We start from the raw sequence: 15211 nt of genomic DNA, 5'->3' as shown, positions 1-15211 counted from the left end.
ATCCACGTTTTGTGGTCTGATGGTTGCTCAAAAAATTTTTAAAAAATCCACGTTTTGTGTTCTTATGGTGGCTCAAAAAATATTCTTTAAAAAATCCACGTTTTGTGGTCTGATGGTTGCTCAAAAAATATTCTTTAAAAAATCCACGTTTTGTGGTCTGATGGTTGCTCAAAAAATTTTTAAAAAATCCACGTTTTGTGGCCTTATGGTGGCTCAAAAAATATTCTTTAAAAAATCCACGTTTTGTGGTCTGATGGTTGCTCAAAAAATATTCTTTGAAAAATCCACGTTTTGTGGTCTGATGGTTGCTCAAAAAATATTCTTTAAAAAATCCACGTTTTGTGGTCTGAAGGTTGCTCAAAAAATTTTTAAAAAATCCACGTTTTGTGGCCTTATGGTTGCTCAAAAAATTTTTAAAAAATCCACGTTTTGTGGCCTTATGGTGGCTCAAAAAATTTTTAAAAAATCCACGTTTTGTGGCCTTATGGTGGCTCAAAAAATTTTTAAAAAATCCACGTTTTGTGGCCTTATGGTGGCTCAAAAAATATTCTTTAAAAAATCCACGTTTTGTGGTCTGAAGGTTGCTCAAAAAATATTCTTTAAAAAATCCACGTTTTGTGGTCTGAAGGTTGCTCAAAAAATATTCTTTAAAAAATCCACGTTTTGTGGTCTGAAGGTTGCTCAAAAAATATTCTTTAAAAAATCCACGTTTTGTGGTCTGATAGTTGCTCGAAAAATATTCTTTAAAAAATCCACGTTTTGTGGTCTGATGGTTGCTCAAAAAATATTCTTTAAAAAATCCACGTTTTGTGGTCTGATAGTTGCTCGAAAAATATTCTTTGAAAAATCCACGTTTTGTGGTCCGAAGGTTGCTCAAAAAATATTCTTTAAAAAATCCACGATTTGTGGTCTGATGGTTGCTCAAAAAATTTTCTTTAAAAAATCCACGTTTTGTGGTCTGATGGTTGCTCAAAAAAATTTCTTTAAAAAATCCACGTTTTTTGGTCTGAGGGTGGCTCAAAAAATATTCTTTAAAAATCCACGTTTTGTGGTCTGAGGGTGGCTCAAAAAATATTCTTTAAAAATCCACGTTTTGTGGTCTGATGGTGGCTCAAAAAAGACTCTTTAAAAAATCCACGTTTTGTGGTCTGATGGTTGCTCAAAAAATATTCTTTAAAAAATCCACGTTTTGTGGTCTGATAGTTGCTCAAAAAATATTCTTTAAAAAATCCACGTTTTGTGGTCTGATGGTTGCTCAAAAAATATTCTTTAAAAAATCCACGTTTTGTGGTCTGATGGTTGCTCAAAAAATATTCTTTAAAAAATCCACGTTTTGTGGTCTGATGGTTGCTCAAAAAATATTCTTTAAAAAATCCACGTTTTGTGGTCTGATGGTTGCTCAAAAAATATTCTTTAAAAAATCCACGTTTTGTGGTCTGATGGTTGCTCAAAAAATATTCTTTAAAAAATCCACGTTTTGTGGTCTGATGGTTGCTCAAAAAATATTCTTTAAAAAATCCACGTTTTGTGGTCCGATGGTTGCTCAAAAAATATTCTTTAAAAAATCCACGTTTTGTGGTCTGATGGTTGCTCAAAAAATATTCTTTAAAAAATCCACGTTTTGTGGTCTGATGGTTGCTCAAAAAATATTCTTTAAAAAATCCACGTTTTGTGGTCTGATGGTTGCTCAAAAAATATTCTTTAAAAAATCCACGTTTTGTGGTCTGATGGTTGCTCAAAAAATATTCTTTAAAAAATCCACGTTTTGTGGTCTGATGGTTGCTCAAAAAATATTCTTTAAAAAATCCACGTTTTGTGGTCTGATGGTCGCTTTAAAAATATTCTTTAAAAAATCCACGTTTTGTGGTCTGATGGTCGCTTTAAAAATATTCTTTAAAAAATCCACGTTTTGTGGTCTGATGGTCGCTTTAAAAATATTCTTTAAAAAATCCACGTTTTGTGGTCTGATGGTCGCTTTAAAAATATTCTTTAAAAAATCCACGTTTTGTGGTCTGATGGTCGCTTTAAAAATATTCTTTAAAAAATCCACGTTTTGTGGTCTGATGGTCGCTTTAAAAATATTCTTTAAAAAATCCACGTTTTGTGGTCTGATGGTCGCTTTAAAAATATTCTTTAAAAAATCCACGTTTTGTGGTCTGATGGTCGCTTTAAAAATATTCTTTAAAAAATCCACGTTTTGTGGTCTGATGGTCGCTTTAAAAATATTCTTTAAAAAATCCACGTTTTGTGGTCTGATGGTCGCTTTAAAAATATTCTTTAAAAAATCCACGTTTTGTGGTCTGATGGTCGCTTTAAAAATATTCTTTAAAAAATCCACGTTTTGTGGTCTGATGGTCGCTTTAAAAATATTCTTTAAAAAATCCACGTTTTGTGGTCTGATGGTCGCTTTAAAAATATTCTTTAAAAAATCCACGTTTTGTGGTCTGATGGTCGCTTTAAAAATATTCTTTAAAAAATCCACGTTTTGTGGTCTGATGGTCGCTTTAAAAATATTCTTTAAAAAATCCACGTTTTGTGGTCTGATGGTCGCTTTAAAAATATTCTTTAAAAAATCCACGTTTTGTGGTCTGATGGTCGCTTTAAAAATATTCTTTAAAAAATCCACGTTTTGTGGTCTGATGGTCGCTTTAAAAATATTCTTTAAAAAATCCACGTTTTGTGGTCTGATGGTCGCTTTAAAAATATTCTTTAAAAAATCCACGTTTTGTGGTCTGATGGTCGCTTTAAAAATATTCTTTAAAAAATCCACGTTTTGTGGTCTGATGGTCGCTTTAAAAATATTCTTTAAAAAATCCACGTTTTGTGGTCTGATGGTCGCTTTAAAAATATTCTTTAAAAAATCCACGTTTTGTGGTCTGATGGTCGCTTTAAAAATATTCTTTAAAAAATCCACGTTTTGTGGTCTGATGGTCGCTTTAAAAATATTCTTTAAAAAATCCACGTTTTGTGGTCTGATGGTCGCTTTAAAAATATTCTTTAAAAAATCCACGTTTTGTGGTCTGATGGTCGCTTTAAAAATATTCTTTAAAAAATCCACGTTTTGTGGTCTGATGGTCGCTTTAAAAATATTCTTTAAAAAATCCACGTTTTGTGGTCTGATGGTCGCTTTAAAAATATTCTTTAAAAAATCCACGTTTTGTGGTCTGATGGTCGCTTTAAAAATATTCTTTAAAAAATCCACGTTTTGTGGTCTGATGGTCGCTTTAAAAATATTCTTTAAAAAATCCACGTTTTGTGGTCTGATGGTCGCTTTAAAAATATTCTTTAAAGAATCCACGTTTTGTGGTCTGATGGTCGCTTTAAAAATATTCTTTAAAAAATCCACGTTTTGTGGTCTGATGGTTGCTCAAAAAATATTCTTTAAAAAATCCACGTTTTGTGGTCTGAAGGTTGTCAAAAAAAAAAATATTCTTTAAAAAATCCACGTTTTGTGGTCTGATGGTCGCTCAAAAAATATTCTTTAAAAAATCCACGTTTTGTGGTCCGATCGGCTTAAAAAATATTCTTTAAAAAATCCACGTTTTGTGGTCTGATGGTCGCTTTAAAAATATTCTTTAAAAAATCCACGTTTTGTGGTCTGATGGTCGCTTTAAAAATATTCTTTAAAAAATCCACGTTTTGTGGTCTGATGGTCGCTTTAAAAATATTCTTTAAAAAATCCACGTTTTGTGGTCTGAAGGTTGTCAAAAAAAAAAAATATTCTTTAAAAAATCCACGTTTTGTGGTCTGATGGTCGCTCAAAAAATATTCTTTAAAAAATCCACGTTTTGTGGTCCGATCGGCTTAAAAAATATTCTTTAAAAAATCCACGTTTTGTGGTCTGATGGTCGCTTTAAAAATATTCTTTAAAAAATCCACGTTTTGTGGTCTGATGGTCGCTTTAAAAATATTCTTTAAAAAATCCACGTTTTGTGGTCTGATGGTCGCTTTAAAAATATTCTTTAAAAAATCCACGTTTTGTGGTCTGAAGGTTGTCAAAAAAAAAATATTCTTTAAAAAATCCACGTTTTGTGGTCTGATGGTCGCTCAAAAAATATTCTTTAAAAAATCCACGTTTTGTGGTCCGATCGGCTTAAAAAATATTCTTTAAAAAATCCACGTTTTGTGGTCTGATGGTCGCTTTAAAAATATTCTTTAAAAAATCCACGTTTTGTGGTCTGATGGTCGCTTTAAAAATATTCTTTAAAAAATCCACGTTTTGTGGTCTGATGGTCGCTTTAAAAATATTCTTTAAAAAATCCACGTTTTGTGGTCTGATGGTCGCTTTAAAAATATTCTTTAAAAAATCCACGTTTTGTGGTCTGATGGTCGCTTTAAAAATATTCTTTAAAAAATCCACGTTTTGTGGTCTGATGGTCGCTTTAAAAATATTCTTTAAAAAATCCACGTTTTGTGGTCTGATGGTCGCTTTAAAAATATTCTTTAAAAAATCCACGTTTTGTGGTCTGATGGTCGCTTTAAAAATATTCTTTAAAAAATCCACGTTTTGTGGTCTGATGGTCGCTTTAAAAATATTCTTTAAAAAATCCACGTTTTGTGGTCTGATGGTCGCTTTAAAAATATTCTTTAAAGAATCCACGTTTTGTGGTCCGATCGGCTTAAAAAATATTCTTTAAAAAATCCACGTTTTGTGGTCTGATGGTCGCTCAAAAAATATTCTTTAAAAAATCCACGTTTTGTGGTCCGATCGGCTTAAAAAATATTCTTTAAAAAATCCACATTTTGTGGTCTGATGGTTGCTCAAAAAATATTCTTTAAAAACTCCAGGTTTTGTGGTCTCTCAACAAATATATTTTAAAAATCCACGTTTTGTGGTTAGATGGTCGCTCAAAAAATATTCCTCAAAAAATCCACGTTTTGTGCTTTGATGGTCGCTCAATAAATATTCTAAAAAATCTGCGGTTACAGCTCAGGGGATTTAAATATAATATTAAAATCCACACTTATAGCTCTGATGATCCAAAAACTTCTTAAAAATCCACTTTTATAATTCTGGTTGTGCCTCAAAAATTATTCTTATAAAACATCATTATACTAAGTGTACCTTAAACAAATAGATATCTATGTCTGTAGGTACACATAATCGAACGAATGTTCATATGATAATTTTCGTCGTTATGTGACGACATGTTCTTATGCATGTGCCTCGTTTTGAAATGAAATAATTATCGCCGTCCGTGCATTATATTACAATGACAATAATTCTATCAATAATATTAATCAAATAAACAATAATCGCTTACAACAACAATAACAACAAGAACAGTTACAGCAACAAAAGGAGAACAACTCAGCACTTGGTCGATGGTTTCATGGTTGGAATAAAAGTGTTAAATGACTGTGGGGCACACACCGACAGATTGACAAACCCCTGGCCTTTCTTATGAGAATATCAACAGAAAAAGGTTTTTTATTAGCTCGACGATGACAGGTACAGCTCGACACCTTACAAATTGAGAACATAAAACAACGATACAAAACGAACATTAAACGTCAAGTGTGTACCTTGTCGTCAGTGGGTTGCTTGGAAATTGATTCGATATCAGAAAGTGTCAGTCGTCTATGGTGCTGGCGATGGTGGTGTTTATTCAAGGATTGTTTATTGGCCTTTTTAAAATGTGGTTATGTTGATGTTTACTTTGAATGGGTATTTGAATATCTTAATAATGTTTATATTTTTCTTTATTTATGTTTGGTGTGCGTGTGTGCACTGGCTTATGCATACGATTGATTGATTATGAGGTGCTACATTATCAGGGCATAATTTTTATATTTATGATTTCTGTTTTAGGTTTTTATTTTCAATTCTAATCGTAGTTATCTTAAGAATGTGTTATCAATAAATTTTACATGATTATTACAACATTTGAACACTTAGAACAATACAAAGGGAAGCAAAACTATATGTATGTGAAAAAAATAAAAATACATTGTCATCGTGACATTTTTTAAGCAACCAAAAATTGTGATGGAAAATCTCTGTAAATACTGATGGTTTTGAGGTAATTATTAAAAATGTTGGGATGTAGATGACCATTATTGCACATTTGTTCACAGTTGCACTTGAAATAGCTTGACTTTTTATAGAGAATGTCCATTGATACCACTATTAGTAGATAATACTGGTGACTTGTCGGCTCTTGACCCCAGGCTTTCGACAGGGAACTAATCGGTGTTTTCCAATTAATTCTTTTTTATGGTTGTTTTACAGACAAACGTTAAATAAACCTGCAGGGACTAGCCGATGGCAGGGTCTCACCAATGACATGACGACGCACTTTGCAAAATTTTTGGAAAATACATCATTTTTTGTAAATTTCTGAAGAAAGAAATAGCTCTATCTCGGAAGCAATAATACATATAGTGATCATTGTTTGTCCAGTCTTTTATTTAACTTGCTTTGGTGCCTGTTTAGTTCAAATCTAGTAACTCATTTTCCACACAGTTGCAGTTGACCAATCGAACTAAAACTTTGTACACTTTACAGATTTGGATGACAATACTAAGTATGAAACCAAAACCAATATGGGTCCATTTATTTCTACCACCCGATTTCAGGAGTTTTGAGTATTTTGTCTTCATTTTAAGTCAAAATTGGATGTAACTTGGTATTTGGAGTTCCCAATAGTTCAGAAACATCCCCACCAAATAATGTAAACATAGATCCAGGGTTTGGTATAGTCCCCATATTGCGGTAACACCCGATTACAGACAATTTAAAGTTGTTATCTACATTTTCAACCTAAATTGACTGTAATTTGGTTGTAATTCAGTTGTAAAAATATTTATTTACAAAAAAGTTAAAAATAAGAAATAATTTAAAAAATTAAGTTTCTGGGTTTTATTTCTTAATGCGCTTAAAACTAGAAAATAATTTGTCGCTTAGCCTCAATAAGTATATTCTTCCTCATGATGGAATCTCTCAAATAAAACGCTTGCATTTAAATTAAAAGTGGTGGCAAAATTAAACGGCAAGCGTTTTATTTGGGAAGTTCCATCATGAGGAAGAATATACTTATTGATGCTAAGCGACAAATTATTTTCCAGTTTTAAGTGCATTTATAAATAAAACACTGAAACTCATTTTATTATTTTTATAACAATGTTTTATATAACTTGGTTTGTTTCATGTCTGTTTAGTTAAAATCTAATTTTTAATACAGTTGCAGTTGTTCAATCCAACTAAAACTTTGCACACTTTTCAGATCTGGATGACAATACATGAATATGAAACCAAAACCAAAATGGAAACATTTTTCCTCCATATAACGGTACCGCCCGATTTCAGGTAGTTTGAGGATTTTTTCTTTATTCTTCGCACGACGCTTCAGAAACTTCCCCTCCAAATATTGTGAACATAGGTCTTGGTATAGCATCCATATAGCAGTACCACTCGGCCTAAATTGGCTCTAATTATACCCTCCACCATATTATGGAGGGTATAATCAAATTTGTCATTCCGTTTGTAACACATCGAAATATTCATCGGAGGCCCTATAAAGTATATATATTCTTGATCAGGGTACAATTCTAAGTCGATATAACCATGTCCGTCTGTTGAAATCAAGATTCAGCCCGCAATGTTAAAGATAGAGCTTTGTAACTTGGTATAGAAGTTTCTATTACTCCTAGGATGTTCGGTATTGCAAATGGGCTATATCGGTCCACGTTTTGATATAGCTCCCATAGAAAGGTACCACAAGATTTTCGGTATTTTGAAGGTTTTAGCCTCATTTTCACACCGAAATGGCTGAAATTTGGTACTTAGTCTTCGTTGGGGGTATACAACTTTTCCCCAGAAATTTTTCGGTATAGGTGTACGCCTTCATGTAACCCCCTAGGATGGTACCTCCCGATTTTCGGTATTTTGGAGGTTTTGGGCTCAATATTCCACCGAAATGGCTCAAAATTGGTATTTAGTCTTCATTGTGGGTATAAAACTATCCCCCAGAAATTTGTCGGTACTGGTCCATAGCCACAATATTCGATCGAAATGGATGAAATTTGGTATTTAGTCTTCCTTTGGGGTATTCAACTTTCACCTCTGAATTTGTCTATTTAGGTCCACGCCTTCATATGGCCCCCATAGAAAATGGCCGAAATTTGGTATTTGGTGTTTGTTGGGGGTATACAACTTTCCCCTAGAAATTTGACGGTACAGGTCCACGCCTTCATGTAGCCCCATAGAACGGTACCTCACGATTTTCGGTATTTTGAAGTTTTTGGCCCCAACAACCCACCGAAATGGCCGAAATTTGGTATTTACGTTGGTGGTAAAAACCTTACCATAGAACGGTACCTCCCGATTTTCGTAATTCTGAAGGATGCGACGTCAACATCCCACCGAAATGATGAAATATTTTATTTAGTCTTCCGTGGGTTATAAAATATTCCAGAAGAGGATTATCTACTTCTTCCTGTATCCCGCATAGAAGCGTACCTCTTGATTTTCGGTATTTTGAAAGTTTTAGACACATTATCTTACCGAATAATCGGAAATTTGGTATTTAGTCTTCTTTTCGCCAGAAATTTTTCAGTATAGATCGACGTTGTGATGTAGCCCCCATAGGACGGTACCTCCCGAATTTCGGTATTTTGAAGGATAGCCACATTGTTTTACCGAAATCGCTGAAATTTGGTATGTATTTAGTCTTCTTCATAAAGGAAAGTAAACTAATCGTTCCATTTTACTTCAATACAACTCGTGGTGGAGGGTATAACAAGTTAGACCCGGTCGAACTTAAAGCCGTTCTTACTTGTTTTTATTTTATTTATTTATTTAACTATTTATTACAATTAAAAATTATACGGCTATCGGCCTAAGGCTGTAATTTGGTTATGGGGTTTCGTTGAAGGTGGAAAGGGCAGGTTCAAAGGAGGAAGTATGGAGGAGGCTGTTTGGAGCTTAAGTGGAGGTTGTTCGGAAATTCGGAGGAGGTTGTTTGGAGGTTCAGTGGAGGTTGTTCGGAGCTTCGTAGGAGGTTGTTCGGAAGTTCGGAATAGTAAAATCTTTTTACTAAAAAATTAAAAATTAGAAATAATTAAAAAAAAATAAGTTACAGTGTTTTATTTATGAATGCATTAAAACTAGAAAATAGTTTTTCTCTTAGCCTCAATAGGTATATTCTTTTTCATGATGAAATCTCTCAAATACAACGCTTGCATTTAAATTAAAAATGGTAACAAAATTAAATGACATGAAAACGAATATACATACTGCATTCATAAATAAAACACTGTAACTAATTTTTTTAATTACACTGTGCAACACTGAAAATGCAAACAACTTATAATGGGCAATTTCTTAATGTACATATTAAAACTACGAAAACCCTAGTTGGGTTTTGCATTGTTAGATCGGGTTTGGATTTTACAGCCTTATCTAATCCGGGCTAAAACGGCCTTTTTCCAATTATCGGGGCTTTATCTCAAAAACTAATAAGAATTTTTCTTTGTGGTCTTCAGCAATATTATAGCCCTAAAGTAGTAGAACTTAAGTGTCAAACAGATGAACTAGGAAAAACTGCATCTAGCGGGTGAAAATCGATAAAATATATGAATGTCTACATAATTTCTGGAACTCTGGTGAGTAGCAGCAAAACTATTGAGAGTCGAACCAAGAAAACTTTCGCCAAAATTTTCCAAATAGTGTGCTCCGCATTTCTTCAGAACATTCTGAAATGCTTATTTCATGTTGTTTAGTCGGTATTTCATATTATACTTTCTACAAAATTTATTTCAAACAATGTTCACACCGCCAGTTTATTTTCATAATTGGGATTTCAATGCAATGTTGGTATATTTCTCAAATTGTATTTGAAAAATATGCTATTAACAGCTTGTTAGAGGCATTTTACAAGAATGGAATGTTCTGAAGACTTGTGAATAACACTCCAGCAAAATAATGGAGTTGCCATATATATCATGCATTTTGAGGCAATAAATGAAGTTGTTCGAATCGATTATTTCTCTAAATATTTTCCCCATTCTCTTATCTACAAGTTTGCTTTAGAGGTTTAAACAAGATTCGAATTGGTTTCCGAGATATTACATCAAGTTGCTGTAAAAAGTCAATATTTAGCCATTTTTCGACGAGGCCATAAAATCTAAACCCGATCTGACAACACGAAACCCAAATATGGTTTTTGTCGTCTGCGTCTATGCTTTCATAAAATCCGCATTAGAAATTGTTTGCACACAATTATCTCGAAAATGTTGCACAGTGTTAGTTTTTTATATTATTTGGTACGTTGGATTGTTGTATTTACGAACTCTTCCAAAAAAAATTCCGTATCGTTTACACGAAGTGAGTTATTTTATTTTTCCTCAGGTACTAAATTTTAGTGAAATTCCAACTATAGTGGACTAGAATTTTTAAGGAACAGCATGGACAAAATTCTGCTAAAGAGGGTATATACACTTTCATACGGACAGAATGTGCTTTATCGAAATAATGGTTTTAAACACCAAGTATGTTTGGACGAAATCAGTTTCTTACAATTTGGAGTTGAGCCATGTCCGTCCGTCTGGCTGGTTGGAGCGCACGATAACTCTCGAACGGATCATCCGATTTGGCTTTCTTAATATTTTGTCCAAACTCAGTTTAAGTTTGAAGATGGGTTATATCGGTCCACTCCTTCCCCCACAAAAGGGAGGGAGCGACCGATTTGGTCCATTCTTTTCACATCGTGAACTTTCTACCAGACTTAGATGAGGTTCCAATATGGACTCTATCGGTCCGCTCCTTCGCGTACCTCCCAAACATAATCTTGGAAAAGTTCAGTTAAGGACCTGTTCGCTTTCATTTTTGTTGTAACAACTTGTATTCACAGTCATCCATGTGACGGTACAAGTTTCATCATGGCAAGTCCATACTTCTAGCGAAAATAGCCTGAAAGTTGCAAACCACCCCTATGACACCGAGTGTAGTGGTTGGAGCGCAAGATAACTCTCGAACGGATCTGCCGATTCGGTCCACTATTTGGCCTTCGTAATATTTTGTAAAAAATTTAGTCTAAGTTCAAAGATAAGCCATATCAGATGCCTCCCCCACAAAAGTTCAAAAATGTTCGGGAAAATGTGCGAACGATAACTCCTAAAGGGAGTGACCGATTTGGGCCATAGATGACACCAGGGACGTACGCCCAGGGCCCAGGGGGAACGTAATGGATTGGTCGAACAAAATTTGTTAAGCTAATGTAACTAGTTATTATAATTTTTCTCATAAAAATGTTTGTATGTTTGAACATTTCAAATTAAAACTTATACTTTCTTAAGTTTCTAAGCAAGTTTTGTAAGAAAATATTTTAAAAATTTATGTTTGTATGACGTTTTTCAGAGAAACTTCAAATGAAATATGTCATATAATTCCACTATAAAATGCGAATTTGTTAATGTATATACTCCAAGTTTATGTCATATTCGAACTATATAGAGCTCTCGAGGCTCAAAACTCATCTTGTAACAACAAAAATAACGAGTTCAGTATTGTGGGAATGGAAGTATATGAAAAAATATCTATTGGATAAAATGTATGAAGGTTCGGTGCTTTGTGGACTACAACTTGAAAACCAATTAGAAATTAGTTTTACTGCCATCGCCAAAATTTTGTTATTCTGTTTAGAAAAATTTGCTGCTAAACAGTATGTGAAAATAATGAAGATAAATGAATTTTTGTACGTCACTTGTTTTTTTTTCCTTATCACTGAAGTATAATTGTAGCCTCAGACTTTAAGGTTAGTAGTTTATATACACTAGGATACAATACAAATAGGGCTCATCAATATAATGATTTTAGACTCCAAATATGTTTGGACGATATTCGTTTCAGACAAGCTGGAATTACTTACCACCATCCGTCCGTCTGTATCTCTGTTTGTCTGGCAGGTTGGAACTCATGATAACTCTCGAACGGATCAACCGATTTGGTCCAAGTTATGGATCTCGTAATGCTTTGCCAAATTAAATTTAAGCCATATCGGTATCTTCGCCAAAGTTCAAAAATGTTCGCTAAAAGGGTCGAAGAGACTAACCGACTCGGTCTTAAATCGAACCTAATATGGACTATCTCGGTCCACTCGCAAAATTACTTCCAAAAGTACATCAAGTTCCAAGAGAATATGTTTGGAAAACATCTTCAGGTCCCTCACACAAGTCTAACATAACTGCAGTTTAAAGTCTGTTCGAGGATCTTTTGGACATTTTGTAGTCTTGTTTACAGCGATATCTTATTTTTCGTGGACAAGCTCTAAATACTACGGTGACCATCTAAAATAGTTTATGGGCGCGGTAACTATCGAGAGGAGTGTCTCTCAAAATAAGCTCCATTTCCAAAATTAATTAACTTATTATTAGCGAATAATTATGGGGGGTTCAATAAGGATCGATTGCTATTTTTCAAAACTATATAGAACTACGTCCATCAAAGTGTTTGTCATCGAGTCCAAAAACTTCTAATCGTACAATTAAGAAAAATTGTAACGCTTCATTTGTAACATTATATTAAAAGTTAAAATAATCCTGGAATCAGACTATATCTTTTCCGGTAAATAACACTGTGCAACATTTTAAGGTAATCTTGTGCAAACAATTTGAAGTGAGGATTTTTTGAATGTACAGACCCAAAGTACAAAAGCCCTTGTTGCGTTTTGTTGAGTCAGATCCAGCTTGGTTTTTATGTCCCCATCTAAACAATCTTAAATATCGACTTTTTAAAGCAACTCGGGGCTATATCTCTGAAACCAATACAAATCTTCTTCTAACCTCTGAGCAAATTTGTAGATTAGGGCCAAAATAAGATATTTGGAAAAATAATAAAGTGGAAAAACTACATTTATTGCCTCAAATTTTATAATACATATATATAAAAATTCCATAATTTTTCTACATTTCGCTCCATATCTCCAAAATTGTTAAATTTTTCTTAATGTTTTTATTTGGAAATATATCAACGACAATTTAGCTCTGTTGTTTGCATTTACAGTGTTGCATAGCGTAAGTAAAGTTTTAGCGTTTTAGGTTATCGACACACTAGCTCGATACTGAAGTCCATTCAGCACTCGCGGATTCGAGTTAATTCATAGAAGTTGCGTTTTGTCGTGTCGAACTGTACCCTCCAAGACATTAAACTCCTGTATAGTGGTATTCGATCTACTCGCTATATCTTGCTAGAGCAAAGACAATGAAAATTTTTTGTGGTTGTAAAATTCTGCGATAAACCATAACGTGAACCTGTATGAATAAAAACTTCAATATACTGAAAACGGGGCGTAAATTTTACATGGCGACTATACCGAACGTGGCCCGATATTGTCTATTTTCAATTCTAAATAGCCTACTCTTTAAATATTTTAAATTATATCCTAAATATTATGAATTCTTCCTATTGAATTTATATATTTTGTACCAATATTTCATATAAAATTCGAAAAATCGAAATTTTTTGGCTCATTTTAAAGTACATGTAAAATAGAATATATGCCAAAATTTCCAGTCCATCGGAAACAGTTATTGTTATTTGAATGTAGCATTGAAACTAAAAACGTCTTTAACTCTTCAAAATTTTTAAAAATTGTTTTTTTTTTTTTTTTAATTCCTTATCCATTAAGGCCATGATTATTAGGTTCGTAATGATCCCACAAAAATATATGCTGATCGGTTTATTTTTTTTTTTTTTTCAAACTACAGTGGGTACCGCAAACTGCTTTAGTAGAAACTTTTCAGGCAGGCATTTGTCAGAAATATTTTTCAAAAAAAGGGAACTCAAGGTTTAATAGATTTCTTAAAAAAATTCATGAAAATGGCCTTTCTTATGCTTATAAGTGGCCATAACCCCTTAAAATAGCTTTTCGTAACGCTACACAACATTTGAATTTTTCATGATTTTTGGTCGTATTATTCCTTCTAGATATAGATCGGGTTCGAATATGACTATATCGGTCCACAACATCGGGTACCTCCCACAAAAAATTCCGATAAAGTGAAGTTTAAGAGCTCCCCTCGGATCGTTTTTAAATTTTTTCCAGCAGACAATCTGCTGAGTTTAAATATTATCAGTTTCAGGTATTGAACCCATTAATTAGTTTTTCCCAAACATTATCCCGAGCACCGAGTTCTTTCTAAACTGTGATGCAAATAAAATCTCAATCGACATGATAAACCTAAAGAAGAGTAAACTTACCTTTACACTTGGTTTAATCCAATGAAATCTTTAAAATTGTTATACAATCCATTTATTATTTGTTCCCATTTCATCTTTCACTTTCAGCCAAATACTATATAATCCAAAATATAGATATGTAGGTACGTACAGTGTATTTAAATTAGCTACGAATTTGATTTATTTTGTCATGCAATTCGATTCACTTTGCAAATAATTTGCATATTTTACTTAAAATTGTATCATAATCTATGCATAATTTATTTGTTATAAGGTTTCACAAAATATTATTTCACTCTTTTCATTGTAGCTAATCTCAAGGAAAATCGTCCTTTTTGCAAATTCTCAAAAAAAAATGTTAAAGGAAAACTCGCGACGGCTTTTGGCATTGTTTGTTGCACAAACCAGAAACGATAACAACGACGACGATGACGAGTTTTTGTTTTTTGCGCAAAACAAAAGAAACGCGAACATAAACATAAAAACGTCACGCACGCGCACTTGAGTTACAGCAACTACTGGTTGTTGTTCGTTGTTGCATACACCGAGCAGCAAGCACATCGAAACATTTACAAAAAGATGAGCACTGGGGCACCACAGAGGCAGCAGCAAGCACCACCACCAACAATTGACAATGTGGCGCAACGAATGCGATTTAGCAAAAACGAAAAAAATAAAAACAAAACAAAAATCCCCCAACAAAACAATAACAACAACTAAAACGCAAATAAATATTGGGTGGTTGTTGTTGCTGCTGCTTATTCCGTCTTTGGTAAATCCAACTATCCACGAGAAGAAAAATAATCAACATTGCAAATCGACCAAGTAACCGCAAATCTCTGCTCTTCCCATGGGTACGTGGAAGAGAGCTTTATTGTTTGATTTTGATAATAAAAGAGTTTTGAAGAGAACACAATAATATTGGTTCTCTTACGATTAATTTTTTTTTTGCAATCAAGATAAGTGATCCCCCAAACCATGGTTGCCACCATACGAAATGTTCAATGGAGAAAAGTTACCAGAACTTTTTCG

General features: G+C 33.4%; 1 protein-coding gene across 1 annotated transcript in view; it reads right to left on the bottom strand.

Moving 5' to 3' along the window:
- The window catches only part of nub (nubbin), a 327856-nt gene extending 312865 nt beyond the window's left edge, over window positions 1-14991 (bottom strand). Inside the window, exon 1 of the mRNA XM_073970455.1 lies at window positions 14201-14991. The gene's annotated coding sequence lies outside the window, so the exon portion shown is untranslated. The remainder of the gene's footprint in view (window positions 1-14200) is intronic.
- Between the last annotated feature and the right edge of the window lie 220 nt (window positions 14992-15211).

This window comes from Musca autumnalis, unplaced genomic scaffold (assembly GCF_047663935.1).
Source record: "Musca autumnalis isolate F117 unplaced genomic scaffold, ASM4766393v1 scaffold_2, whole genome shotgun sequence".
Lineage (NCBI taxonomy): Eukaryota > Metazoa > Arthropoda > Insecta > Diptera > Muscidae > Musca > Musca autumnalis.
Note: the sequence above shows the minus strand (reverse complement) of the source record. Positions and strands in the feature narration are given on the sequence as shown.